Raw genomic sequence first — 26,940 nt, 5'->3', positions numbered from 1 at the left:
AAGAGTGCTTCGGGGAAAATTATGAGTTTGCTCTCTCTAAACCAGGGGCTTCCGCGGCCGCGGTGGCCGTCCGCACGGCAGGCTCTAGAGCCAAAGGGAACCTCAACGTGAGAACTGGCCTCCAGGTTAGGCCCTGAGGAGCCGCGCAGAAAGGGAGGCATGCAGCTCTTTCCGGGAGTTCTTAGTCGCTTTGCTCTCAAGGCAGTACACGCCCGGGGACTCCTAGGCCCCACGGGTGTGCAGCATTTTCCCGCCAAGCTCCCTGAGTGCCTCCAGACACCTGTGGGCCGGCTGAGCAACATCGAGGTCCATTGGTTGATTCCCTCGGAGGGCCCCCGTGCGTGCCGAGTGCTGGGCAACCACACACTGCGCGTTCCTTGAGGAGGGCTACATCTCCAGAGCCCTCGAACGCCCTTCGGGACAACATGGCTGGTGGGTGCGAAGTGCCCAGGAAGACTCTGTCATGGCCCTTGTGTGAGCTGCCATGAGAGAACGCTGTGCTTGCAACACTGCGAGGCCCGCCCTCGTGCCTGAAGTCACCCTGCTCGAGGAGAAAGTCAGCACCTTAGCGTGCTGTGTGGCTCCCGGCACACCCGGCATGAAGCCACGCCTGGAAGTAAGGCCCTGGTTTGCCGTGCAGAAGCGGAGGCGTGCTGCAGTTTCCAGGAGGCGGTGGCCTCTGCGCTGCATACCTTGAACGGCAGCACGGCTTTCTGGACACCTGGGAGGCTAGCCGGGGCGCCCTGTTCCCGGCAGGAACACTGAGTAACCCCAGGCGCACCTGGGTCTGCTACGCACCATCCAGGCCCGTAGCCCCTTAGAGCCCCTCTGTGCACGCCGAGCGTAGGGAAACGCACTGCCCTCTCTTCTGGAGCAGCTTGGTTTCCTCAGCACTCGCACACGTTCACGAACACCGTTCTGCCACATCCCCCATGGCGCGGAGGTCTTACGCGTTGCCCTAATCGGAGCTGCGCTCAGAGTAACCCTCGTCTCCGCATTCCATCCAGGACCCCCTGACTGAAGGCACCGTGCCTCCTAGAGGACGGCGGCTTGGGTTCTTACTGCAATTCAAGTCCTGTTCCTTCTTTGGCACTGCAGGCAGCCCCAGGCCCAGAGGAGCAGCTACGGCCTTCCTTGCTTGAGACAGTTCGCTGGATGCGGGACTCCCTCCTTCGATCAGTTGACTCGGGGAAGGAAACCCAGGGTGACCGGTGTCTCCTGGGACTCGTCAGAAACCACAGGGATGTACGCTGAGTGTGCCCATGAACCCGGGGGCCTGCTGGAACTAGCCCTGCTTTCCCATTTGGAGGGCGGCATTCATGCCTGCCTTGACGCTCCCTGACATTCCCGGCTCCCGACGTGCCAGTGAGCCCTGGAAGAGTGCTTCGGGGAAAATTATGAGTTTGCTCTCTCTAAACCAGGGGCTTCCGCGGCCGCGGTGGCCGTCCGCACGGCAGGCTCTAGAGCCAAAGGGAACCTCAACGTGAGAACTGGCCTCCAGGTTAGGCCCTGAGGAGCCGCGCAGAAAGGGAGGCATGCAGCTCTTTCCGGGAGTTCTTAGTCGCTTTGCTCTCAAGGCAGTACACGCCCGGGGACTCCTAGGCCCCACGGGTGTGCAGCATTTTCCCGCCAAGCTCCCTGAGTGCCTCCAGACACCTGTGGGCCGGCTGAGCAACATCGAGGTCCATTGGTTGATTCCCTCGGAGGGCCCCCGTGCGTGCCGAGTGCTGGGCAACCACACACTGCGCGTTCCTTGAGGAGGGCTACATCTCCAGAGCCCTCGAACGCCCTTCGGGACAACATGGCTGGTGGGTGCGAAGTGCCCAGGAAGACTCTGTCATGGCCCTTGTGTGAGCTGCCATGAGAGAACGCTGTGCTTGCAACACTGCGAGGCCCGCCCTCGTGCCTGAAGTCACCCTGCTCGAGGAGAAAGTCAGCACCTTAGCGTGCTGTGTGGCTCCCGGCACACCCGGCATGAAGCCACGCCTGGAAGTAAGGCCCTGGTTTGCCGTGCAGAAGCGGAGGCGTGCTGCAGTTTCCAGGAGGCGGTGGCCTCTGCGCTGCATACCTTGAACGGCAGCACGGCTTTCTGGACACCTGGGAGGCTAGCCGGGGCGCCCTGTTCCCGGCAGGAACACTGAGTAACCCCAGGCGCACCTGGGTCTGCTACGCACCATCCAGGCCCGTAGCCCCTTAGAGCCCCTCTGTGCACGCCGAGCGTAGGGAAACGCACTGCCCTCTCTTCTGGAGCAGCTTGGTTTCCTCAGCACTCGCACACGTTCACGAACACCGTTCTGCCACATCCCCCATGGCGCGGAGGTCTTACGCGTTGCCCTAATCGGAGCTGCGCTCAGAGTAACCCTCGTCTCCGCATTCCATCCAGGACCCCCTGACTGAAGGCACCGTGCCTCCTAGAGGACGGCGGCTTGGGTTCTTACTGCAATTCAAGTCCTGTTCCTTCTTTGGCACTGCAGGCAGCCCCAGGCCCAGAGGAGCAGCTACGGCCTTCCTTGCTTGAGACAGTTCGCTGGATGCGGGACTCCCTCCTTCGATCAGTTGACTCGGGGAAGGAAACCCAGGGTGACCGGTGTCTCCTGGGACTCGTCAGAAACCACAGGGATGTACGCTGAGTGTGCCCATGAACCCGGGGGCCTGCTGGAACTAGCCCTGCTTTCCCATTTGGAGGGCGGCATTCATGCCTGCCTTGACGCTCCCTGACATTCCCGGCTCCCGACGTGCCAGTGAGCCCTGGAAGAGTGCTTCGGGGAAAATTATGAGTTTGCTCTCTCTAAACCAGGGGCTTCCGCGGCCGCGGTGGCCGTCCGCACGGCAGGCTCTAGAGCCAAAGGGAACCTCAACGTGAGAACTGGCCTCCAGGTTAGGCCCTGAGGAGCCGCGCAGAAAGGGAGGCATGCAGCTCTTTCCGGGAGTTCTTAGTCGCTTTGCTCTCAAGGCAGTACACGCCCGGGGACTCCTAGGCCCCACGGGTGTGCAGCATTTTCCCGCCAAGCTCCCTGAGTGCCTCCAGACACCTGTGGGCCGGCTGAGCAACATCGAGGTCCATTGGTTGATTCCCTCGGAGGGCCCCCGTGCGTGCCGAGTGCTGGGCAACCACACACTGTGCGTTCCTTGAGGAGCGCTACATCTCCAGAGCCCTCGAACGCCCTTCGGGACAACATGGCTGGTGGGTGCGAAGTGCCCAGGAAGACTCTGTCATGGCCCTTGTGTGAGCTGCCATGAGAGAACGCTGTGCTTGCAACACTGCGAGGCCCGCCCTCGTGCCTGAAGTCACCCTGCTCGAGGAGAAAGTCAGCACCTTAGCGTGCTGTGTGGCTCCCGGCACACCCGGCATGAAGCCACGCCTGGAAGTAAGGCCCTGGTTTGCCGTGCAGAAGCGGAGGCGTGCTGCAGTTTCCAGGAGGCGGTGGCCTCTGCGCTGCATACCTTGAACGGCAGCACGGCTTTCTGGACACCTGGGAGGCTAGCCGGGGCGCCCTGTTCCCGGCAGGAACACTGAGTAACCCCAGGCGCACCTGGGTCTGCTACGCACCATCCAGGCCCGTAGCCCCTTAGAGCCCCTCTGTGCACGCCGAGCGTAGGGAAACGCACTGCCCTCTCTTCTGGAGCAGCTTGGTTTCCTCAGCACTCGCACACGTTCACGAACACCGTTCTGCCACATCCCCCATGGCGCGGAGGTCTTACGCGTTGCCCTAATCGGAGCTGCGCTCAGAGTAACCCTCGTCTCCGCATTCCATCCAGGACCCCCTGACTGAAGGCACCGTGCCTCCTAGAGGACGGCGGCTTGGGTTCTTACTGCAATTCAAGTCCTGTTCCTTCTTTGGCACTGCAGGCAGCCCCAGGCCCAGAGGAGCAGCTACGGCCTTCCTTGCTTGAGACAGTTCGCTGGATGCGGGACTCCCTCCTTCGATCAGTTGACTCGGGGAAGGAAACCCAGGGTGACCGGTGTCTCCTGGGACTCGTCAGAAACCACAGGGATGTACGCTGAGTGTGCCCATGAACCCGGGGGCCTGCTGGAACTAGCCCTGCTTTCCCATTTGGAGGGCGGCATTCATGCCTGCCTTGACGCTCCCTGACATTCCCGGCTCCCGACGTGCCAGTGAGCCCTGGAAGAGTGCTTCGGGGAAAATTATGAGTTTGCTCTCTCTAAACCAGGGGCTTCCGCGGCCGCGGTGGCCGTCCGCACGGCAGGCTCTAGAGCCAAAGGGAACCTCAACGTGAGAACTGGCCTCCAGGTTAGGCCCTGAGGAGCCGCGCAGAAAGGGAGGCATGCAGCTCTTTCCGGGAGTTCTTAGTCGCTTTGCTCTCAAGGCAGTACACGCCCGGGGACTCCTAGGCCCCACGGGTGTGCAGCATTTTCCCGCCAAGCTCCCTGAGTGCCTCCAGACACCTGTGGGCCGGCTGAGCAACATCGAGGTCCATTGGTTGATTCCCTCGGAGGGCCCCCGTGCGTGCCGAGTGCTGGGCAACCACACACTGCGCGTTCCTTGAGGAGGGCTACATCTCCAGAGCCCTCGAACGCCCTTCGGGACAACATGGCTGGTGGGTGCGAAGTGCCCAGGAAGACTCTGTCATGGCCCTTGTGTGAGCTGCCATGAGAGAACGCTGTGCTTGCAACACTGCGAGGCCCGCCCTCGTGCCTGAAGTCACCCTGCTCGAGGAGAAAGTCAGCACCTTAGCGTGCTGTGTGGCTCCCGGCACACCCGGCATGAAGCCACGCCTGGAAGTAAGGCCCTGGTTTGCCGTGCAGAAGCGGAGGCGTGCTGCAGTTTCCAGGAGGCGGTGGCCTCTGCGCTGCATACCTTGAACGGCAGCACGGCTTTCTGGACACCTGGGAGGCTAGCCGGGGCGCCCTGTTCCCGGCAGGAACACTGAGTAACCCCAGGCGCACCTGGGTCTGCTACGCACCATCCAGGCCCGTAGCCCCTTAGAGCCCCTCTGTGCACGCCGAGCGTAGGGAAACGCACTGCCCTCTCTTCTGGAGCAGCTTGGTTTCCTCAGCACTCGCACACGTTCACGAACACCGTTCTGCCACATCCCCCATGGCGCGGAGGTCTTACGCGTTGCCCTAATCGGAGCTGCGCTCAGAGTAACCCTCGTCTCCGCATTCCATCCAGGACCCCCTGACTGAAGGCACCGTGCCTCCTAGAGGACGGCGGCTTGGGTTCTTACTGCAATTCAAGTCCTGTTCCTTCTTTGGCACTGCAGGCAGCCCCAGGCCCAGAGGAGCAGCTACGGCCTTCCTTGCTTGAGACAGTTCGCTGGATGCGGGACTCCCTCCTTCGATCAGTTGACTCGGGGAAGGAAACCCAGGGTGACCGGTGTCTCCTGGGACTCGTCAGAAACCACAGGGATGTACGCTGAGTGTGCCCATGAACCCGGGGGCCTGCTGGAACTAGCCCTGCTTTCCCATTTGGAGGGCGGCATTCATGCCTGCCTTGACGCTGCCTGACATTCCCGGCTCCCGACGTGCCAGTGAGCCCTGGAAGAGTGCTTCGGGGAAAATTATGAGTTTGCTCTCTCTAAACCAGGGGCTTCCGCGGCCGCGGTGGCCGTCCGCACGGCAGGCTCTAGAGCCAAAGGGAACCTCAACGTGAGAACTGGCCTCCAGGTTAGGCCCTGAGGAGCCGCGCAGAAAGGGAGGCATGCAGCTCTTTCCGGGAGTTCTTAGTCGCTTTGCTCTCAAGGCAGTACACGCCCGGGGACTCCTAGGCCCCACGGGCGTGCAGCATTTTCCCGCCAAGGTCCCTGAGTGCCTCCAGACACCTGTGGGCCGGCTGAGCAACGTCGAGGTCCATTGGTTGATTCCCTCGGAGGGCCCCCGTGCGTGCCGAGTGCTGGGCAACCACACACTGTGCGTTCCTTGAGGAGCGCTACATCTCCAGAGCCCTCGAACGCCCTTCGGGACAACATGGCTGGTGGGTGCGAAGTGCCCAGGAAGACTCTGTCATGGCCCTTGTGTGAGCTGCCATGAGAGAACGCTGTGCTTGCAACACTGCGAGGCCCGCCCTCGTGCCTGAAGTCACCCTGCTCGAGGAGAAAGTCAGCACCTTAGCGTGCTGTGTGGCTCCCGGCACACCCGGCATGAAGCCACGCCTGGAAGTAAGGCCCTGGTTTGCCGTGCAGAAGCGGAGGCGTGCTGCAGTTTCCAGGAGGCGGTGGCCTCTGCGCTGCATACCTTGAACGGCAGCACGGCTTTCTGGACACCTGGGAGGCTAGCCGGGGCGCCCTGTTCCCGGCAGGAACACTGAGTAACCCCAGGCGCACCTGGGTCTGCTACGCACCATCCAGGCCCGTAGCCCCTTAGAGCCCCTCTGTGCACGCCGAGCGTAGGGAAACGCACTGCCCTCTCTTCTGGAGCAGCTTGGTTTCCTCAGCACTCGCACACGTTCACGAACACCGTTCTGCCACATCCCCCATGGCGCGGAGGTCTTACGCGTTGCCCTAATCGGAGCTGCGCTCAGAGTAACCCTCGTCTCCGCATTCCATCCAGGACCCCCTGACTGAAGGCACCGTGCCTCCTAGAGGACGGCGGCTTGGGTTCTTACTGCAATTCAAGTCCTGTTCCTTCTTTGGCACTGCAGGCAGCCCCAGGCCCAGAGGAGCAGCTACGGCCTTCCTTGCTTGAGACAGTTCGCTGGATGCGGGACTCCCTCCTTCGATCAGTTGACTCGGGGAAGGAAACCCAGGGTGACCGGTGTCTCCTGGGACTCGTCAGAAACCACAGGGATGTACGCTGAGTGTGCCCATGAACCCGGGGGCCTGCTGGAACTAGCCCTGCTTTCCCATTTGGAGGGCGGCATTCATGCCTGCCTTGACGCTCCCTGACATTCCCGGCTCCCGACGTGCCAGTGAGCCCTGGAAGAGTGCTTCGGGGAAAATTATGAGTTTGCTCTCTCTAAACCAGGGGCTTCCGCGGCCGCGGTGGCCGTCCGCACGGCAGGCTCTAGAGCCAAAGGGAACCTCAACGTGAGAACTGGCCTCCAGGTTAGGCCCTGAGGAGCCGCGCAGAAAGGGAGGCATGCAGCTCTTTCCGGGAGTTCTTAGTCGCTTTGCTCTCAAGGCAGTACACGCCCGGGGACTCCTAGGCCCCACGGGTGTGCAGCATTTTCCCGCCAAGCTCCCTGAGTGCCTCCAGACACCTGTGGGCCGGCTGAGCAACATCGAGGTCCATTGGTTGATTCCCTCGGAGGGCCCCCGTGCGTGCCGAGTGCTGGGCAACCACACACTGCGCGTTCCTTGAGGAGGGCTACATCTCCAGAGCCCTCGAACGCCCTTCGGGACAACATGGCTGGTGGGTGCGAAGTGCCCAGGAAGACTCTGTCATGGCCCTTGTGTGAGCTGCCATGAGAGAACGCTGTGCTTGCAACACTGCGAGGCCCGCCCTCGTGCCTGAAGTCACCCTGCTCGAGGAGAAAGTCAGCACCTTAGCGTGCTGTGTGGCTCCCGGCACACCCGGCATGAAGCCACGCCTGGAAGTAAGGCCCTGGTTTGCCGTGCAGAAGCGGAGGCGTGCTGCAGTTTCCAGGAGGCGGTGGCCTCTGCGCTGCATACCTTGAACGGCAGCACGGCTTTCTGGACACCTGGGAGGCTAGCCGGGGCGCCCTGTTCCCGGCAGGAACACTGAGTAACCCCAGGCGCACCTGGGTCTGCTACGCACCATCCAGGCCCGTAGCCCCTTAGAGCCCCTCTGTGCACGCCGAGCGTAGGGAAACGCACTGCCCTCTCTTCTGGAGCAGCTTGGTTTCCTCAGCACTCGCACACGTTCACGAACACCGTTCTGCCACATCCCCCATGGCGCGGAGGTCTTACGCGTTGCCCTAATCGGAGCTGCGCTCAGAGTAACCCTCGTCTCCGCATTCCATCCAGGACCCCCTGACTGAAGGCACCGTGCCTCCTAGAGGACGGCGGCTTGGGTTCTTACTGCAATTCAAGTCCTGTTCCTTCTTTGGCACTGCAGGCAGCCCCAGGCCCAGAGGAGCAGCTACGGCCTTCCTTGCTTGAGACAGTTCGCTGGATGCGGGACTCCCTCCTTCGATCAGTTGACTCGGGGAAGGAAACCCAGGGTGACCGGTGTCTCCTGGGACTCGTCAGAAACCACAGGGATGTACGCTGAGTGTGCCCATGAACCCGGGGGCCTGCTGGAACTAGCCCTGCTTTCCCATTTGGAGGGCGGCATTCATGCCTGCCTTGACGCTGCCTGACATTCCCGGCTCCCGACGTGCCAGTGAGCCCTGGAAGAGTGCTTCGGGGAAAATTATGAGTTTGCTCTCTCTAAACCAGGGGCTTCCGCGGCCGCGGTGGCCGTCCGCACGGCAGGCTCTAGAGCCAAAGGGAACCTCAACGTGAGAACTGGCCTCCAGGTTAGGCCCTGAGGAGCCGCGCAGAAAGGGAGGCATGCAGCTCTTTCCGGGAGTTCTTAGTCGCTTTGCTCTCAAGGCAGTACACGCCCGGGGACTCCTAGGCCCCACGGGCGTGCAGCATTTTCCCGCCAAGGTCCCTGAGTGCCTCCAGACACCTGTGGGCCGGCTGAGCAACGTCGAGGTCCATTGGTTGATTCCCTCGGAGGGCCCCCGTGCGTGCCGAGTGCTGGGCAACCACACACTGTGCGTTCCTTGAGGAGCGCTACATCTCCAGAGCCCTCGAACGCCCTTCGGGACAACATGGCTGGTGGGTGCGAAGTGCCCAGGAAGACTCTGTCATGGCCCTTGTGTGAGCTGCCATGAGAGAACGCTGTGCTTGCAACACTGCGAGGCCCGCCCTCGTGCCTGAAGTCACCCTGCTCGAGGAGAAAGTCAGCACCTTAGCGTGCTGTGTGGCTCCCGGCACACCCGGCATGAAGCCACGCCTGGAAGTAAGGCCCTGGTTTGCCGTGCAGAAGCGGAGGCGTGCTGCAGTTTCCAGGAGGCGGTGGCCTCTGCGCTGCATACCTTGAACGGCAGCACGGCTTTCTGGACACCTGGGAGGCTAGCCGGGGCGCCCTGTTCCCGGCAGGAACACTGAGTAACCCCAGGCGCACCTGGGTCTGCTACGCACCATCCAGGCCCGTAGCCCCTTAGAGCCCCTCTGTGCACGCCGAGCGTAGGGAAACGCACTGCCCTCTCTTCTGGAGCAGCTTGGTTTCCTCAGCACTCGCACACGTTCACGAACACCGTTCTGCCACATCCCCCATGGCGCGGAGGTCTTACGCGTTGCCCTAATCGGAGCTGCGCTCAGAGTAACCCTCGTCTCCGCATTCCATCCAGGACCCCCTGACTGAAGGCACCGTGCCTCCTAGAGGACGGCGGCTTGGGTTCTTACTGCAATTCAAGTCCTGTTCCTTCTTTGGCACTGCAGGCAGCCCCAGGCCCAGAGGAGCAGCTACGGCCTTCCTTGCTTGAGACAGTTCGCTGGATGCGGGACTCCCTCCTTCGATCAGTTGACTCGGGGAAGGAAACCAGGGTGACCGGTGTCTCCTGGGACTCGTCAGAAACCACAGGGATGTACGCTGAGTGTGCCCATGAACCCGGGGGCCTGCTGGAACTAGCCCTGCTTTCCCATTTGGAGGGCGGCATTCATGCCTGCCTTGACGCTCCCTGACATTCCCGGCTCCCGACGTGCCAGTGAGCCCTGGAAGAGTGCTTCGGGGAAAATTATGAGTTTGCTCTCTCTAAACCAGGGGCTTCCGCGGCCGCGGTGGCCGTCCGCACGGCAGGCTCTAGAGCCAAAGGGAACCTCAACGTGAGAACTGGCCTCCAGGTTAGGCCCTGAGGAGCCGCGCAGAAAGGGAGGCATGCAGCTCTTTCCGGGAGTTCTTAGTCGCTTTGCTCTCAAGGCAGTACACGCCCGGGGACTCCTAGGCCCCACGGGTGTGCAGCATTTTCCCGCCAAGCTCCCTGAGTGCCTCCAGACACCTGTGGGCCGGCTGAGCAACATCGAGGTCCATTGGTTGATTCCCTCGGAGGGCCCCCGTGCGTGCCGAGTGCTGGGCAACCACACACTGTGCGTTCCTTGAGGAGCGCTACATCTCCAGAGCCCTCGAACGCCCTTCGGGACAACATGGCTGGTGGGTGCGAAGTGCCCAGGAAGACTCTGTCATGGCCCTTGTGTGAGCTGCCATGAGAGAACGCTGTGCTTGCAACACTGCGAGGCCCGCCCTCGTGCCTGAAGTCACCCTGCTCGAGGAGAAAGTCAGCACCTTAGCGTGCTGTGTGGCTCCCGGCACACCCGGCATGAAGCCACGCCTGGAAGTAAGGCCCTGGTTTGCCGTGCAGAAGCGGAGGCGTGCTGCAGTTTCCAGGAGGCGGTGGCCTCTGCGCTGCATACCTTGAACGGCAGCACGGCTTTCTGGACACCTGGGAGGCTAGCCGGGGCGCCCTGTTCCCGGCAGGAACACTGAGTAACCCCAGGCGCACCTGGGTCTGCTACGCACCATCCAGGCCCGTAGCCCCTTAGAGCCCCTCTGTGCACGCCGAGCGTAGGGAAACGCACTGCCCTCTCTTCTGGAGCAGCTTGGTTTCCTCAGCACTCGCACACGTTCACGAACACCGTTCTGCCACATCCCCCATGGCGCGGAGGTCTTACGCGTTGCCCTAATCGGAGCTGCGCTCAGAGTAACCCTCGTCTCCGCATTCCATCCAGGACCCCCTGACTGAAGGCACCGTGCCTCCTAGAGGACGGCGGCTTGGGTTCTTACTGCAATTCAAGTCCTGTTCCTTCTTTGGCACTGCAGGCAGCCCCAGGCCCAGAGGAGCAGCTACGGCCTTCCTTGCTTGAGACAGTTCGCTGGATGCGGGACTCCCTCCTTCGATCAGTTGACTCGGGGAAGGAAACCCAGGGTGACCGGTGTCTCCTGGGACTCGTCAGAAACCACAGGGATGTACGCTGAGTGTGCCCATGAACCCGGGGGCCTGCTGGAACTAGCCCTGCTTTCCCATTTGGAGGGCGGCATTCATGCCTGCCTTGACGCTCCCTGACATTCCCGGCTCCCGACGTGCCAGTGAGCCCTGGAAGAGTGCTTCGGGGAAAATTATGAGTTTGCTCTCTCTAAACCAGGGGCTTCCGCGGCCGCGGTGGCCGTCCGCACGGCAGGCTCTAGAGCCAAAGGGAACCTCAACGTGAGAACTGGCCTCCAGGTTAGGCCCTGAGGAGCCGCGCAGAAAGGGAGGCATGCAGCTCTTTCCGGGAGTTCTTAGTCGCTTTGCTCTCAAGGCAGTACACGCCCGGGGACTCCTAGGCCCCACGGGTGTGCAGCATTTTCCCGCCAAGCTCCCTGAGTGCCTCCAGACACCTGTGGGCCGGCTGAGCAACATCGAGGTCCATTGGTTGATTCCCTCGGAGGGCCCCCGTGCGTGCCGAGTGCTGGGCAACCACACACTGCGCGTTCCTTGAGGAGGGCTACATCTCCAGAGCCCTCGAACGCCCTTCGGGACAACGTGGCTGGTGGGTGCGAAGTGCCCAGGAAGACTCTGTCATGGCCCTTGTGTGAGCTGCCATGAGAGAACGCTGTGCTTGCAACACTGCGAGGCCCGCCCTCGTGCCTGAAGTCACCCTGCTCGAGGAGAAAGTCAGCACCTTAGCGTGCTGTGTGGCTCCCGGCACACCCGGCATGAAGCCACGCCTGGAAGTAAGGCCCTGGTTTGCCGTGCAGAAGCGGAGGCGTGCTGCAGTTTCCAGGAGGCGGTGGCCTCTGCGCTGCATACCTTGAACGGCAGCACGGCTTTCTGGACACCTGGGAGGCTAGCCGGGGCGCCCTGTTCCCGGCAGGAACACTGAGTAACCCCAGGCGCACCTGGGTCTGCTACGCACCATCCAGGCCCGTAGCCCCTTAGAGCCCCTCTGTGCACGCCGAGCGTAGGGAAACGCACTGCCCTCTCTTCTGGAGCAGCTTGGTTTCCTCAGCACTCGCACACGTTCACGAACACCGTTCTGCCACATCCCCCATGGCGCGGAGGTCTTACGCGTTGCCCTAATCGGAGCTGCGCTCAGAGTAACCCTCGTCTCCGCATTCCATCCAGGACCCCCTGACTGAAGGCACCGTGCCTCCTAGAGGACGGCGGCTTGGGTTCTTACTGCAATTCAAGTCCTGTTCCTTCTTTGGCACTGCAGGCAGCCCCAGGCCCAGAGGAGCAGCTACGGCCTTCCTTGCTTGAGACAGTTCGCTGGATGCGGGACTCCCTCCTTCGATCAGTTGACTCGGGGAAGGAAACCCAGGGTGACCGGTGTCTCCTGGGACTCGTCAGAAACCACAGGGATGTACGCTGAGTGTGCCCATGAACCCGGGGGCCTGCTGGAACTAGCCCTGCTTTCCCATTTGGAGGGCGGCATTCATGCCTGCCTTGACGCTGCCTGACATTCCCGGCTCCCGACGTGCCAGTGAGCCCTGGAAGAGTGCTTCGGGGAAAATTATGAGTTTGCTCTCTCTAAACCAGGGGCTTCCGCGGCCGCGGTGGCCGTCCGCACGGCAGGCTCTAGAGCCAAAGGGAACCTCAACGTGAGAACTGGCCTCCAGGTTAGGCCCTGAGGAGCCGCGCAGAAAGGGAGGCATGCAGCTCTTTCCGGGAGTTCTTAGTCGCTTTGCTCTCAAGGCAGTACACGCCCGGGGACTCCTAGGCCCCACGGGCGTGCAGCATTTTCCCGCCAAGGTCCCTGAGTGCCTCCAGACACCTGTGGGCCGGCTGAGCAACGTCGAGGTCCATTGGTTGATTCCCTCGGAGGGCCCCCGTGCGTGCCGAGTGCTGGGCAACCACACACTGTGCGTTCCTTGAGGAGCGCTACATCTCCAGAGCCCTCGAACGCCCTTCGGGACAACATGGCTGGTGGGTGCGAAGTGCCCAGGAAGACTCTGTCATGGCCCTTGTGTGAGCTGCCATGAGAGAACGCTGTGCTTGCAACACTGCGAGGCCCGCCCTCGTGCCTGAAGTCACCCTGCTCGAGGAGAAAGTCAGCACCTTAGCGTGCTGTGTGGCTCCCGGCACACCCGGCATGAAGCCACGCCTGGAAGTAAGGCCCTGGTTTGCCGTGCAGAAGCGGAGGCGTGCTGCAGTTTCCAGGAGGCGGTGGCCTCTGCGCTGCATACCTTGAACGGCAGCACGGCTTTCTGGACACCTGGGAGGCTAGCCGGGGCGCCCTGTTCCCGGCAGGAACACTGAGTAACCCCAGGCGCACCTGGGTCTGCTACGCACCATCCAGGCCCGTAGCCCCTTAGAGCCCCTCTGTGCACGCCGAGCGTAGGGAAACGCACTGCCCTCTCTTCTGGAGCAGCTTGGTTTCCTCAGCACTCGCACACGTTCACGAACACCGTTCTGCCACATCCCCCATGGCGCGGAGGTCTTACGCGTTGCCCTAATCGGAGCTGCGCTCAGAGTAACCCTCGTCTCCGCATTCCATCCAGGACCCCCTGACTGAAGGCACCGTGCCTCCTAGAGGACGGCGGCTTGGGTTCTTACTGCAATTCAAGTCCTGTTCCTTCTTTGGCACTGCAGGCAGCCCCAGGCCCAGAGGAGCAGCTACGGCCTTCCTTGCTTGAGACAGTTCGCTGGATGCGGGACTCCCTCCTTCGATCAGTTGACTCGGGGAAGGAAACCCAGGGTGACCGGTGTCTCCTGGGACTCGTCAGAAACCACAGGGATGTACGCTGAGTGTGCCCATGAACCCGGGGGCCTGCTGGAACTAGCCCTGCTTTCCCATTTGGAGGGCGGCATTCATGCCTGCCTTGACGCTCCCTGACATTCCCGGCTCCCGACGTGCCAGTGAGCCCTGGAAGAGTGCTTCGGGGAAAATTATGAGTTTGCTCTCTCTAAACCAGGGGCTTCCGCGGCCGCGGTGGCCGTCCGCACGGCAGGCTCTAGAGCCAAAGGGAACCTCAACGTGAGAACTGGCCTCCAGGTTAGGCCCTGAGGAGCCGCGCAGAAAGGGAGGCATGCAGCTCTTTCCGGGAGTTCTTAGTCGCTTTGCTCTCAAGGCAGTACACGCCCGGGGACTCCTAGGCCCCACGGGTGTGCAGCATTTTCCCGCCAAGCTCCCTGAGTGCCTCCAGACACCTGTGGGCCGGCTGAGCAACGTCGAGGTCCATTGGTTGATTCCCTCGGAGGGCCCCCGTGCGTGCCGAGTGCTGGGCAACCACACACTGCGCGTTCCTTGAGGAGGGCTACATCTCCAGAGCCCTCGAACGCCCTTCGGGACAACATGGCTGGTGGGTGCGAAGTGCCCAGGAAGACTCTGTCATGGCCCTTGTGTGAGCTGCCATGAGAGAACGCTGTGCTTGCAACACTGCGAGGCCCGCCCTCGTGCCTGAAGTCACCCTGCTCGAGGAGAAAGTCAGCACCTTAGCGTGCTGTGTGGCTCCCGGCACACCCGGCATGAAGCCACGCCTGGAAGTAAGGCCCTGGTTTGCCGTGCAGAAGCGGAGGCGTGCTGCAGTTTCCAGGAGGCGGTGGCCTCTGCGCTGCATACCTTGAACGGCAGCACGGCTTTCTGGACACCTGGGAGGCTAGCCGGGGCGCCCTGTTCCCGGCAGGAACACTGAGTAACCCCAGGCGCACCTGGGTCTGCTACGCACCATCCAGGCCCGTAGCCCCTTAGAGCCCCTCTGTGCACGCCGAGCGTAGGGAAACGCACTGCCCTCTCTTCTGGAGCAGCTTGGTTTCCTCAGCACTCGCACACGTTCACGAACACCGTTCTGCCACATCCCCCATGGCGCGGAGGTCTTACGCGTTGCCCTAATCGGAGCTGCGCTCAGAGTAACCCTCGTCTCCGCATTCCATCCAGGACCCCCTGACTGAAGGCACCGTGCCTCCTAGAGGACGGCGGCTTGGGTTCTTACTGCAATTCAAGTCCTGTTCCTTCTTTGGCACTGCAGGCAGCCCCAGGCCCAGAGGAGCAGCTACGGCCTTCCTTGCTTGAGACAGTTCGCTGGATGCGGGACTCCCTCCTTCGATCAGTTGACTCGGGGAAGGAAACCCAGGGTGACCGGTGTCTCCTGGGACTCGTCAGAAACCACAGGGATGTACGCTGAGTGTGCCCATGAACCCGGGGGCCTGCTGGAACTAGCCCTGCTTTCCCATTTGGAGGGCGGCATTCATGCCTGCCTTGACGCTGCCTGACATTCCCGGCTCCCGACGTGCCAGTGAGCCCTGGAAGAGTGCTTCGGGGAAAATTATGAGTTTGCTCTCTCTAAACCAGGGGCTTCCGCGGCCGCGGTGGCCGTCCGCACGGCAGGCTCTAGAGCCAAAGGGAACCTCAACGTGAGAACTGGCCTCCAGGTTAGGCCCTGAGGAGCCGCGCAGAAAGGGAGGCATGCAGCTCTTTCCGGGAGTTCTTAGTCGCTTTGCTCTCAAGGCAGTACACGCCCGGGGACTCCTAGGCCCCACGGGCGTGCAGCATTTTCCCGCCAAGCTCCCTGAGTGCCTCCAGACACCTGTGGGCCGGCTGAGCAACGTCGAGGTCCATTGGTTGATTCCCTCGGAGGGCCCCCGTGCGTGCCGAGTGCTGGGCAACCACACACTGCGCGTTCCTTGAGGAGGGCTACATCTCCAGAGCCCTCGAACGCCCTTCGGGACAACATGGCTGGTGGGTGCGAAGTGCCCAGGAAGACTCTGTCATGGCCCTTGTGTGAGCTGCCATGAGAGAACGCTGTGCTTGCAACACTGCGAGGCCCGCCCTCGTGCCTGAAGTCACCCTGCTCGAGGAGAAAGTCAGCACCTTAGCGTGCTGTGTGGCTCCCGGCACACCCGGCATGAAGCCACGCCTGGAAGTAAGGCCCTGGTTTGCCGTGCAGAAGCGGAGGCGTGCTGCAGTTTCCAGGAGGCGGTGGCCTCTGCGCTGCATACCTTGAACGGCAGCACGGCTTTCTGGACACCTGGGAGGCTAGCCGGGGCGCCCTGTTCCCGGCAGGAACACTGAGTAACCCCAGGCGCACCTGGGTCTGCTACGCACCATCCAGGCCCGTAGCCCCTTAGAGCCCCTCTGTGCACGCCGAGCGTAGGGAAACGCACTGCCCTCTCTTCTGGAGCAGCTTGGTTTCCTCAGCACTCGCACACGTTCACGAACACCGTTCTGCCACATCCCCCATGGCGCGGAGGTCTTACGCGTTGCCCTAATCGGAGCTGCGCTCAGAGTAACCCTCGTCTCCGCATTCCATCCAGGACCCCCTGACTGAAGGCACCGTGCCTCCTAGAGGACGGCGGCTTGGGTTCTTACTGCAATTCAAGTCCTGTTCCTTCTTTGGCACTGCAGGCAGCCCCAGGCCCAGAGGAGCAGCTACGGCCTTCCTTGCTTGAGACAGTTCGCTGGATGCGGGACTCCCTCCTTCGATCAGTTGACTCGGGGAAGGAAACCCAGGGTGACCGGTGTCTCCTGGGACTCGTCAGAAACCACAGGGATGTACGCTGAGTGTGCCCATGAACCCGGGGGCCTGCTGGAACTAGCCCTGCTTTCCCATTTGGAGGGCGGCATTCATGCCTGCCTTGACGCTCCCTGACATTCCCGGCTCCCGACGTGCCAGTGAGCCCTGGAAGAGTGCTTCGGGGAAAATTATGAGTTTGCTCTCTCTAAACCAGGGGCTTCCGCGGCCGCGGTGGCCGTCCGCACGGCAGGCTCTAGAGCCAAAGGGAACCTCAACGTGAGAACTGGCCTCCAGGTTAGGCCCTGAGGAGCCGCGCAGAAAGGGAGGCATGCAGCTCTTTCCGGGAGTTCTTAGTCGCTTTGCTCTCAAGGCAGTACACGCCCGGGGACTCCTAGGCCCCACGGGTGTGCAGCATTTTCCCGCCAAGCTCCCTGAGTGCCTCCAGACACCTGTGGGCCGGCTGAGCAACGTCGAGGTCCATTGGTTGATTCCCTCGGAGGGCCCCCGTGCGTGCCGAGTGCTGGGCAACCACACACTGCGCGTTCCTTGAGGAGGGCTACATCTCCAGAGCCCTCGAACGCCCTTCGGGACAACATGGCTGGTGGGTGCGAAGTGCCCAGGAAGACTCTGTCATGGCCCTTGTGTGAGCTGCCATGAGAGAACGCTGTGCTTGCAACACTGCGAGGCCCGCCCTCGTGCCTGAAGTCACCCTGCTCGAGGAGAAAGTCAGCACCTTAGCGTGCTGTGTGGCTCCCGGCACACCCGGCATGAAGCCACGCCTGGAAGTAAGGCCCTGGTTTGCCGTGCAGAAGCGGAGGCGTGCTGCAGTTTCCAGGAGGCGGTGGCCTCTGCGCTGCATACCTTGAACGGCAGCACGGCTTTCTGGACACCTGGGAGGCTAGCCGGGGCGCCCTGTTCCCGGCAGGAACACTGAGTAACCCCAGGCGCACCTGGGTCTGCTACGCACCATCCAGGCCCGTAGCCCCTTAGAGCCCCTCTGTGCACGCCGAGCGTAGGGAAACGCACTGCCCTCTCTTCTGGAGCAGCTTGGTTTCCTCAGCACTCGCACACGTTCACGAACACCGTTCTGCCACATCCCCCATGGCGCGGAGGTCTTACGCGTTGCCCTAATCGGAGCTGCGCTCAGAGTAACCCTCGTCTCCGCATTCCATCCAGGACCCCCTGACTGAAGGCACCGTGCCTCCTAGAGGACGGCGGCTTGGGTTCTTACTGCAATTCAAGTCCTGTTCCTTCTTTGGCACTGCAGGCAGCCCCAGGCCCAGAGGAGCAGCTACGGCCTTCCTTGCTTGAGACAGTTCGCTGGATGCGGGACTCCCTCCTTCGATCAGTTGACTCGGGGAAGGAAACCCAGGGTGACCGGTGTCTCCTGGGACTCGTCAGAAATCACAGGGATGTACGCTGAGTGTGCCCATGAACCCGGGGGCCTGCTGGAACTAGCCCTGCTTTCCCATTTGGAGGGCGGCATTCATGCCTGCCTTGACGCTCCCTGACATTCCCGGCTCCCGACGTGCCAGTGAGCCCTGGAAGAGTGCTTCGGGGAAAATTATGAGTTTGCTCTCTCTAAACCAGGGGCTTCCGCGGCCGCGGTGGCCGTCCGCACGGCAGGCTCTAGAGCCAAAGGGAACCTCAACGTGAGAACTGGCCTCCAGGTTAGGCCCTGAGGAGCCGCGCAGAAAGGGAGGCATGCAGCTCTTTCCGGGAGTTCTTAGTCGCTTTGCTCTCAAGGCAGTACACGCCCGGGGACTCCTAGGCCCCACGGGTGTGCAGCATTTTCCCGCCAAGCTCCCTGAGTGCCTCCAGACACCTGTGGGCCGGCTGAGCAACGTCGAGGTCCATTGGTTGATTCCCTCGGAGGGCCCCCGTGCGTGCCGAGTGCTGGGCAACCACACACTGCGCGTTCCTTGAGGAGGGCTACATCTCCAGAGCCCTCGAACGCCCTTCGGGACAACATGGCTGGTGGGTGCGAAGTGCCCAGGAAGACTCTGTCATGGCCCTTGTGTGAGCTGCCATGAGAGAACGCTGTGCTTGCAACACTGCGAGGCCCGCCCTCGTGCCTGAAGTCACCCTGCTCGAGGAGAAAGTCAGCACCTTAGCGTGCTGTGTGGCTCCCGGCACACCCGGCATGAAGCCACGCCTGGAAGTAAGGCCCTGGTTTGCCGTGCAGAAGCGGAGGCGTGCTGCAGTTTCCAGGAGGCGGTGGCCTCTGCGCTGCATACCTTGAACGGCAGCACGGCTTTCTGGACACCTGGGAGGCTAGCCGGGGCGCCCTGTTCCCGGCAGGAACACTGAGTAACCCCAGGCGCACCTGGGTCTGCTACGCACCATCCAGGCCCGTAGCCCCTTAGAGCCCCTCTGTGCACGCCGAGCGTAGGGAAACGCACTGCCCTCTCTTCTGGAGCAGCTTGGTTTCCTCAGCACTCGCACACGTTCACGAACACCGTTCTGCCACATCCCCCATGGCGCGGAGGTCTTACGCGTTGCCCTAATCGGAGCTGCGCTCAGAGTAACCCTCGTCTCCGCATTCCATCCAGGACCCCCTGACTGAAGGCACCGTGCCTCCTAGAGGACGGCGGCTTGGGTTCTTACTGCAATTCAAGTCCTGTTCCTTCTTTGGCACTGCAGGCAGCCCCAGGCCCAGAGGAGCAGCTACGGCCTTCCTTGCTTGAGACAGTTCGCTGGATGCGGGACTCCCTCCTTCGATCAGTTGACTCGGGGAAGGAAACCCAGGGTGACCGGTGTCTCCTGGGACTCGTCAGAAACCACAGGGATGTACGCTGAGTGTGCCCATGAACCCGGGGGCCTGCTGGAAGTAGCCCTGCTTTCCCATTTGGAGGGCGGCATTCATGCCTGCCTTGACGCTCCCTGACATTCCCGGCTCCCGACGTGCCAGTGAGCCCTGGAAGAGTGCTTCGGGGAAAATTATGAGTTTGCTCTCTCTAAACCAGGGGCTTCCGCGGCCGCGGTGGCCGTCCGCACGGCAGGCTCTAGAGCCAAAGGGAACCTCAACGTGAGAACTGGCCTCCAGGTTAGGCCCTGAGGAGCCGCGCAGAAAGGGAGGCATGCAGCTCTTTCCGGGAGTTCTTAGTCGCTTTGCTCTCAAGGCAGTACACGCCCGGGGACTCCTAGGCCCCACGGGTGTGCAGCATTTTCCCGCCAAGCTCCCTGAGTGCCTCCAGACACCTGTGGGCCGGCTGAGCAACATCGAGGTCCATTGGTTGATTCCCTCGGAGGGCCCCCGTGCGTGCCGAGTGCTGGGCAACCACACACTGCGCGTTCCTTGAGGAGGGCTACATCTCCAGAGCCCTCGAACGCCCTTCGGGACAACATGGCTGGTGGGTGCGAAGTGCCCAGGAAGACTCTGTCATGGCCCTTGTGTGAGCTGCCATGAGAGAACGCTGTGCTTGCAACACTGCGAGGCCCGCCCTCGTGCCTGAAGTCACCCTGCTCGAGGAGAAAGTCAGCACCTTAGCGTGCTGTGTGGCTCCCGGCACACCCGGCATGAAGCCACGCCTGGAAGTAAGGCCCTGGTTTGCCGTGCAGAAGCGGAGGCGTGCTGCAGTTTCCAGGAGGCGGTGGCCTCTGCGCTGCATACCTTGAACGGCAGCACGGCTTTCTGGACACCTGGGAGGCTAGCCGGGGCGCCCTGTTCCCGGCAGGAACACTGAGTAACCCCAGGCGCACCTGGGTCTGCTACGCACCATCCAGGCCCGTAGCCCCTTAGAGCCCCTCTGTGCACGCCGAGCGTAGGGAAACGCACTGCCCTCTCTTCTGGAGCAGCTTGGTTTCCTCAGCACTCGCACACGTTCACGAACACCGTTCTGCCACATCCCCCATGGCGCGGAGGTCTTACGCGTTGCCCTAATCGGAGCTGCGCTCAGAGTAACCCTCGTCTCCGCATTCCATCCAGGACCCCCTGACTGAAGGCACCGTGCCTCCTAGAGGACGGCGGCTTGGGTTCTTACTGCAATTCAAGTCCTGTTCCTTCTTTGGCACTGCAGGCAGCCCCAGGCCCAGAGGAGCAGCTACGGCCTTCCTTGCTTGAGACAGTTCGCTGGATGCGGGACTCCCTCCTTCGATCAGTTGACTCGGGGAAGGAAACCCAGGGTGACCGGTGTCTCCTGGGACTCGTCAGAAACCACAGGGATGTACGCTGAGTGTGCCCATGAACCCGGGGGCCTGCTGGAACTAGCCCTGCTTTCCCATTTGGAGGGCGGCATTCATGCCTGCCTTGACGCTGCCTGACATTCCCGGCTCCCGACGTGCCAGTGAGCCCTGGAAGAGTGCTTCGGGGAAAATTATGAGTTTGCTCTCTCTAAACCAGGGGCTTCCGCGGCCGCGGTGGCCGTCCGCACGGCAGGCTCTAGAGCCAAAGGGAACCTCAACGTGAGAACTGGCCTCCAGGTTAGGCCCTGAGGAGCCGCGCAGAAAGGGAGGCATGCAGCTCTTTCCGGGAGTTCTTAGTCGCTTTGCTCTCAAGGCAGTACACGCCCGGGGACTCCTAGGCCCCACGGGCGTGCAGCATTTTCCCGCCAAGCTCCCTGAGTGCCTCCAGACACCTGTGGGCCGGCTGAGCAACGTCGAGGTCCATTGGTTGATTCCCTCGGAGGGCCCCCGTGCGTGCCGAGTGCTGGGCAACCACACACTGTGCGTTCCTTGAGGAGCGCTACATCTCCAGAGCCCTCGAACGCCCTTCGGGACAACATGGCTGGTGGGTGCGAAGTGCCCAGGAAGACTCTGTCATGGCCCTTGTGTGAGCTGCCATGAGAGAACGCTGTGCTTGCAACACTGCGAGGCCCGCCCTCGTGCCTGAAGTCACCCTGCTCGAGGAGAAAGTCAGCACCTTAGCGTGCTGTGTGGCTCCCGGCACACCCGGCATGAAGCCACGCCTGGAAGTAAGGCCCTGGTTTGCCGTGCAGAAGCGGAGGCGTGCTGCAGTTTCCAGGAGGCGGTGGCCTCTGCGCTGCATACCTTGAACGGCAGCACGGCTTTCTGGACACCTGGGAGGCTAGCCGGGGCGCCCTGTTCCCGGCAGGAACACTGAGTAACCCCAGGCGCACCTGGGTCTGCTACGCACCATCCAGGCCCGTAGCCCCTTAGAGCCCCTCTGTGCACGCCGAGCGTAGGGAAACGCACTGCCCTCTCTTCTGGAGCAGCTTGGTTTCCTCAGCACTCGCACACGTTCACGAACACCGTTCTGCCACATCCCCCATGGCGCGGAGGTCTTACGCGTTGCCCTAATCGGAGCTGCGCTCAGAGTAACCCTCGTCTCCGCATTCCATCCAGGACCCCCTGACTGAAGGCACCGTGCCTCCTAGAGGACGGCGGCTTGGGTTCTTACTGCAATTCAAGTCCTGTTCCTTCTTTGGCACTGCAGGCAGCCCCAGGCCCAGAGGAGCAGCTACGGCCTTCCTTGCTTGAGACAGTTCGCTGGATGCGGGACTCCCTCCTTCGATCAGTTGACTCGGGGAAGGAAACCCAGGGTGACCGGTGTCTCCTGGGACTCGTCAGAAATCACAGGGATGTACGCTGAGTGTGCCCATGAACCCGGGGGCCTGCTGGAACTAGCCCTGCTTTCCCATTTGGAGGGCGGCATTCATGCCTGCCTTGACGCTCCCTGACATTCCCGGCTCCCGACGTGCCAGTGAGCCCTGGAAGAGTGCTTCGGGGAAAATTATGAGTTTGCTCTCTCTAAACCAGGGGCTTCCGCGGCCGCGGTGGCCGTCCGCACGGCAGGCTCTAGAGCCAAAGGGAACCTCAACGTGAGAACTGGCCTCCAGGTTAGGCCCTGAGGAGCCGCGCAGAAAGGGAGGCATGCAGCTCTTTCCGGGAGTTCTTAGTCGCTTTGCTCTCAAGGCAGTACACGCCCGGGGACTCCTAGGCCCCACGGGTGTGCAGCATTTTCCCGCCAAGCTCCCTGAGTGCCTCCAGACACCTGTGGGCCGGCTGAGCAACGTCGAGGTCCATTGGTTGATTCCCTCGGAGGGCCCCCGTGCGTGCCGAGTGCTGGGCAACCACACACTGCGCGTTCCTTGAGGAGGGCTACATCTCCAGAGCCCTCGAACGCCCTTCGGGACAACATGGCTGGTGGGTGCGAAGTGCCCAGGAAGACTCTGTCATGGCCCTTGTGTGAGCTGCCATGAGAGAACGCTGTGCTTGCAACACTGCGAGGCCCGCCCTCGTGCCTGAAGTCACCCTGCTCGAGGAGAAAGTCAGCACCTTAGCGTGCTGTGTGGCTCCCGGCACACCCGGCATGAAGCCACGCCTGGAAGTAAGGCCCTGGTTTGCCGTGCAGAAGCGGAGGCGTGCTGCAGTTTCCAGGAGGCGGTGGCCTCTGCGCTGCATACCTTGAACGGCAGCACGGCTTTCTGGACACCTGGGAGGCTAGCCGGGGCGCCCTGTTCCCGGCAGGAACACTGAGTAACCCCAGGCGCACCTGGGTCTGCTACGCACCATCCAGGCCCGTAGCCCCTTAGAGCCCCTCTGTGCACGCCGAGCGTAGGGAAACGCACTGCCCTCTCTTCTGGAGCAGCTTGGTTTCCTCAGCACTCGCACACGTTCACGAACACCGTTCTGCCACATCCCCCATGGCGCGGAGGTCTTACGCGTTGCCCTAATCGGAGCTGCGCTCAGAGTAACCCTCGTCTCCGCATTCCATCCAGGACCCCCTGACTGAAGGCACCGTGCCTCCTAGAGGACGGCGGCTTGGGTTCTTACTGCAATTCAAGTCCTGTTCCTTCTTTGGCACTGCAGGCAGCCCCAGGCCCAGAGGAGCAGCTACGGCCTTCCTTGCTTGAGACAGTTCGCTGGATGCGGGACTCCCTCCTTCGATCAGTTGACTCGGGGAAGGAAACCCAGGGTGACCGGTGTCTCCTGGGACTCGTCAGAAACCACAGGGATGTACGCTGAGTGTGCCCATGAACCCGGGGGCCTGCTGGAAGTAGCCCTGCTTTCCCATTTGGAGGGCGGCATTCATGCCTGCCTTGACGCTCCCTGACATTCCCGGCTCCCGACGTGCCAGTGAGCCCTGGAAGAGTGCTTCGGGGAAAATTATGAGTTTGCTCTCTCTAAACCAGGGGCTTCCGCGGCCGCGGTGGCCGTCCGCACGGCAGGCTCTAGAGCCAAAGGGAACCTCAACGTGAGAACTGGCCTCCAGGTTAGGCCCTGAGGAGCCGCGCAGAAAGGGAGGCATGCAGCTCTTTCCGGGAGTTCTTAGTCGCTTTGCTCTCAAGGCAGTACACGCCCGGGGACTCCTAGGCCCCACGGGTGTGCAGCATTTTCCCGCCAAGCTCCCTGAGTGCCTCCAGACACCTGTGGGCCGGCTGAGCAACATCGAGGTCCATTGGTTGATTCCCTCGGAGGGCCCCCGTGCGTGCCGAGTGCTGGGCAACCACACACTGCGCGTTCCTTGAGGAGGGCTACATCTCCAGAGCCCTCGAACGCCCTTCGGGACAACATGGCTGGTGGGTGCGAAGTGCCCAGGAAGACTCTGTCATGGCCCTTGTGTGAGCTGCCATGAGAGAACGCTGTGCTTGCAACACTGCGAGGCCCGCCCTCGTGCCTGAAGTCACCCTGCTCGAGGAGAAAGTCAGCACCTTAGCGTGCTGTGTGGCTCCCGGCACACCCGGCATGAAGCCACGCCTGGAAGTAAGGCCCTGGTTTGCCGTGCAGAAGCGGAGGCGTGCTGCAGTTTCCAGGAGGCGGTGGCCTCTGCGCTGCATACCTTGAACGGCAGCACGGCTTTCTGGACACCTGGGAGGCTAGCCGGGGCGCCCTGTTCCCGGCAGGAACACTGAGTAACCCCAGGCGCACCTGGGTCTGCTACGCACCATCCAGGCCCGTAGCCCCTTAGAGCCCCTCTGTGCACGCCGAGCGTAGGGAAACGCACTGCCCTCTCTTCTGGAGCAGCTTGGTTTCCTCAGCACTCGCACACGTTCACGAACACCGTTCTGCCACATCCCCCATGGCGCGGAGGTCTTACGCGTTGCCCTAATCGGAGCTGCGCTCAGAGTAACCCTCGTCTCCGCATTCCATCCAGGACCCCCTGACTGAAGGCACCGTGCCTCCTAGAGGACGGCGGCTTGGGTTCTTACTGCAATTCAAGTCCTGTTCCTTCTTTGGCACTGCAGGCAGCCCCAGGCCCAGAGGAGCAGCTACGGCCTTCCTTGCTTGAGACAGTTCGCTGGATGCGGGACTCCCTCCTTCGATCAGTTGACTCGGGGAAGGAAACCCAGGGTGACCGGTGTCTCCTGGGACTCGTCAGAAACCACAGGGATGTACGCTGAGTGTGCCCATGAACCCGGGGGCCTGCTGGAACTAGCCCTGCTTTCCCATTTGGAGGGCGGCATTCATGCCTGCCTTGACGCTGCCTGACATTCCCGGCTCCCGACGTGCCAGTGAGCCCTGGAAGAGTGCTTCGGGGAAAATTATGAGTTTGCTCTCTCTAAACCAGGGGCTTCCGCGGCCGCGGTGGCCGTCCGCACGGCAGGCTCTAGAGCCAAAGGGAACCTCAACGTGAGAACTGGCCTCCAGGTTAGGCCCTGAGGAGCCGCGCAGAAAGGGAGGCATGCAGCTCTTTCCGGGAGTTCTTAGTCGCTTTGCTCTCAAGGCAGTACACGCCCGGGGACTCCTAGGCCCCACGGGCGTGCAGCATTTTCCCGCCAAGGTCCCTGAGTGCCTCCAGACACCTGTGGGCCGGCTGAGCAACGTCGAGGTCCATTGGTTGATTCCCTCGGAGGGCCCCCGTGCGTGCCGAGTGCTGGGCAACCACACACTGTGCGTTCCTTGAGGAGCGCTACATCTCCAGAGCCCTCGAACGCCCTTCGGGACAACATGGCTGGTGGGTGCGAAGTGCCCAGGAAGACTCTGTCATGGCCCTTGTGTGAGCTGCCATGAGAGAACGCTGTGCTTGCAACACTGCGAGGCCCGCCCTCGTGCCTGAAGTCACCCTGCTCGAGGAGAAAGTCAGCACCTTAGCGTGCTGTGTGGCTCCCGGCACACCCGGCATGAAGCCACGCCTGGAAGTAAGGCCCTGGTTTGCCGTGCAGAAGCGGAGGCGTGCTGCAGTTTCCAGGAGGCGGTGGCCTCTGCGCTGCATACCTTGAACGGCAGCACGGCTTTCTGGACACCTGGGAGGCTAGCCGGGGCGCCCTGTTCCCGGCAGGAACACTGAGTAACCCCAGGCGCACCTGGGTCTGCTACGCACCATCCAGGCCCGTAGCCCCTTAGAGCCCCTCTGTGCACGCCGAGCGTAGGGAAACGCACTGCCCTCTCTTCTGGAGCAGCTTGGTTTCCTCAGCACTCGCACACGTTCACGAACACCGTTCTGCCACATCCCCCATGGCGCGGAGGTCTTACGCGTTGCCCTAATCGGAGCTGCGCTCAGAGTAACCCTCGTCTCCGCATTCCATCCAGGACCCCCTGACTGAAGGCACCGTGCCTCCTAGAGGACGGCGGCTTGGGTTCTTACTGCAATTCAAGTCCTGTTCCTTCTTTGGCACTGCAGGCAGCCCCAGGCCCAGAGGAGCAGCTACGGCCTTCCTTGCTTGAGACAGTTCGCTGGATGCGGGACTCCCTCCTTCGATCAGTTGACTCGGGGAAGGAAACCCAGGGTGACCGGTGTCTCCTGGGACTCGTCAGAAACCACAGGGATGTACGCTGAGTGTGCCCATGAACCCGGGGGCCTGCTGGAACTAGCCCTGCTTTCCCATTTGGAGGGCGGCATTCATGCCTGCCTTGACGCTCCCTGACATTCCCGGCTCCCGACGTGCCAGTGAGCCCTGGAAGAGTGCTTCGGGGAAAATTATGAGTTTGCTCTCTCTAAACCAGGGGCTTCCGCGGCCGCGGTGGCCGTCCGCACGGCAGGCTCTAGAGCCAAAGGGAACCTCAACGTGAGAACTGGCCTCCAGGTTAGGCCCTGAGGAGCCGCGCAGAAAGGGAGGCATGCAGCTCTTTCCGGGAGTTCTTAGTCGCTTTGCTCTCAAGGCAGTACACGCCCGGGGACTCCTAGGCCCCACGGGTGTGCAGCATTTTCCCGCCAAGCTCCCTGAGTGCCTCCAGACACCTGTGGGCCGGCTGAGCAACGTCGAGGTCCATTGGTTGATTCCCTCGGAGGGCCCCCGTGCGTGCCGAGTGCTGGGCAACCACACACTGCGCGTTCCTTGAGGAGGGCTACATCTCCAGAGCCCTCGAACGCCCTTCGGGACAACATGGCTGGTGGGTGCGAAGTGCCCAGGAAGACTCTGTCATGGCCCTTGTGTGAGCTGCCATGAGAGAACGCTGTGCTTGCAACACTGCGAGGCCCGCCCTCGTGCCTGAAGTCACCCTGCTCGAGGAGAAAGTCAGCACCTTAGCGTGCTGTGTGGCTCCCGGCACACCCGGCATGAAGCCACGCCTGGAAGTAAGGCCCTGGTTTGCCGTGCAGAAGCGGAGGCGTGCTGCAGTTTCCAGGAGGCGGTGGCCTCTGCGCTGCATACCTTGAACGGCAGCACGGCTTTCTGGACACCTGGGAGGCTAGCCGGGGCGCCCTGTTCCCGGCAGGAACACTGAGTAACCCCAGGCGCACCTGGGTCTGCTACGCA

Source organism: Lagenorhynchus albirostris, chromosome 12, assembly GCF_949774975.1.
Source record: "Lagenorhynchus albirostris chromosome 12, mLagAlb1.1, whole genome shotgun sequence".
NCBI lineage: Eukaryota > Metazoa > Chordata > Mammalia > Artiodactyla > Delphinidae > Lagenorhynchus > Lagenorhynchus albirostris.
The sequence above is the reverse complement of the archived record's forward strand: the minus strand, read 5'-3'. Positions refer to the sequence as shown.